The sequence below is a fragment of the Coenobita brevimanus genome, chromosome 58, assembly GCF_032717465.1.
Source record: "Coenobita brevimanus isolate Jiangsu-jjx chromosome 58, ASM3271746v2, whole genome shotgun sequence".
Classification (NCBI taxonomy): domain Eukaryota; kingdom Metazoa; phylum Arthropoda; class Malacostraca; order Decapoda; family Coenobitidae; genus Coenobita; species Coenobita brevimanus.
Window position 1 is genome coordinate 5,485,536 of NC_137011.1, and position 2,500 is coordinate 5,488,035.

The 2,500-nt window shown below is 41.0% G+C and overlaps 1 protein-coding gene across 1 annotated transcript in view; it reads right to left on the minus strand.

Moving 5' to 3' along the window:
- The window catches only part of LOC145402543 (uncharacterized), a 250,105-nt gene that overhangs the window by 114,260 nt on the left and 133,345 nt on the right, over positions 1-2,500 (minus strand). The window lies entirely within an intron of this gene.

Consider the following 2,500-nt stretch of genomic DNA (forward strand, 5'->3'; position numbering starts at 1 on the left):
ACACAAGGTGCATAGTGGAAAAGGAGCGTTATTTTTGGACTTAGGCGTCTTTCAGTCCTGATTTTTTTTTTTTTTTTACTATGTCAAAGGATTTTATTCACCTTAGGCAAACTCTCGTGCTGATGGGGTTAATTAAAACTGCATATAACTTCTCCAGTTCGAAAAATCTCTCCAGCTACTGAATATTGTTGATGTTGTTATTGTTCTGTTGTTATAGCTTAACCCCAGTCTATCTGGCCAAGCAGCCTCGTCGACCACAGGTATGCAACTGCTTATGTGGGGCCATCCTACAGGTACTGTCCAGTGCATACATATGTAAGGAACCGGCGCCCCCCTGCGGTAGACAGCGCCTCACCAGGGTTGGATCAGGGTCCTTCCCACGGCGAGGTGCAGAGAAATATAAGGAGGTCTGGCTCGCAGGTGGACGCCGCAGCTGCTCCATCCAGGGTGCACAGCATCACCACGTGTTGGCTCGTCAACAACACCAAGGAAGTTAAGTAAAACAGGAGCGCGAAATGTAAAAATTATTCTGGAAGACAAAATAAGCCAGTGCAGTGGCAGCAACAACAAAATAGCTTACAATGCCGTAAAGGAGTTAACACTTCTTTAGGCATGCCAATAATTACACCAATAACACAAAAAGACAATTAGCAGGGTGGCCTTGAAAAGAGATAATTTTAGAGGATGGTAAGGAAGGGCTATAAAAACTTGCGAGGTTCTACATATGGAGTGGGAACGGGAGAGGAGGCGGCCGAGAGTCATGGGACATCACCATCATCATCACAGCTACCTTTTTCACCATTACCATCATCATCAACAATATCTTTAGCATCCAATAAAGGAACACAGTCATCATCACTATCATCATCATCATCAACTGCATTTCATAATTTTTACTCCAGTATTACCAACTCCAACGATATTTAATTAACTTGAAGAGGAAATTGCCGAGCTAAAAGGGAATAGGCAAGACTGCTAAGAGAGAGGCCTTGAAAAGAAGTCATTATAGAGGATAGCAGGAAGGAGCTATAAAAGGAAGAGAGGTTCCAAACAAGGCCCTATCTCGTGTGTGTGTGTGTGTGTGTGTGTGTGTGTGTGTGTGTGTGTGTGTGTGTGTGTGTGTGTGTGTGTGTGTGTGTGTGTGTGTGTGTGTGTGTGTGTGTGTGTGTGTGTGTGTGTGTGTGTGTGTGTGTGTGTGTGTGAGATCGGGATGATGATGATGATGATGATGATGATGATGCCAGTGAATGAAGATGAGGAAGATGAAGTTAATGATGAGTTCTTTAATCCCTTCAGCCTAAGGATCCTGTTGTTTACATTTTTATTGCTACATCCATACGATTATATTCTATTAATATAAATGACGTCCTTGGAATGAAGAGGTTAACTGAAAATAAAAACTGGCTATTGAATAGACTAAATAATGAATAAATAAGAAAATAACTAATAACATACAGTAAATGAACATGAGAAGTAAAATGAGTTTGTAAATAAAAACAATAAGAAAAATAATGATGCGAAGATGATAGTTATTAATTAAGATGATGTAATTGAAGATAAAATGATAAGCAGAATAACGATAGCACGTTCTAACACACACACACACACACACACACACACACACACACACACACACACACACACACACACACACACACACATGATGACAACGTTACCTGTATATATGAAAAAAAAAAGACTTCAAATTATGGATGGAAACCACAATCTCTCTCTCTCTCTCTCTCTCTCTCTCTCTCTCTCTCTCTCTCTCTCCCTCTCTCTCATCCTCTAGCGTGAATGGCAAGGTGTGACGGATTGGTGTGTATTTTTCGTTTCCGCCGTATTGTATTGCAGGTCGTTATGTTGTATTGTTGTGCTGTACTGTGCTGTTATCGGACCCTGTGCTGTGCTGTTCTGCGTAGTGCAGTGCAGTGTGGTGTAATGTAGTGCTGTGTAGTGTACTATAGTGTTGTGTAGTGTAGTGTAGTGTAGTGTAGTGTAATGTAGTGCTGTGTAGTGCTATGTTAAACCCTCAATCAGATTATGTGCTTTATAAGTTTCATTTCAATACCTCCAGACGCCTTTACTCAACTTTGAAAAATCTAAAACCTTGAGAGAGAGAGAGAGAGAGAGAGAGAGAGAGAGAGAGAGAGAGAGAGAGAGAGAGAGAGAGAGAGAACATTCGAAAGCTATCCTACTACATAAAATCGTCTGAAGATGGCAAGAAAACTAATCTATACTCCTTTTGCCTTAACTTGGCCGAGATTTTCGTCCATTTGCAGCTTATTACATATTGTTCTGGGGCAGAATATACTACAGCTCTGCATCCACTCTAATAGCACTTCTTTGTGACTAGCATCATATACTAATGTTGACCTATTGTTACAACTCGGCATTCAAGTTAGAGAGATGGCACTTTAAGGAAAAAATTATTAAGGGGTAAGGAGTCACTCTAAACACACACACACACACACACACACACACACACACACACACACAC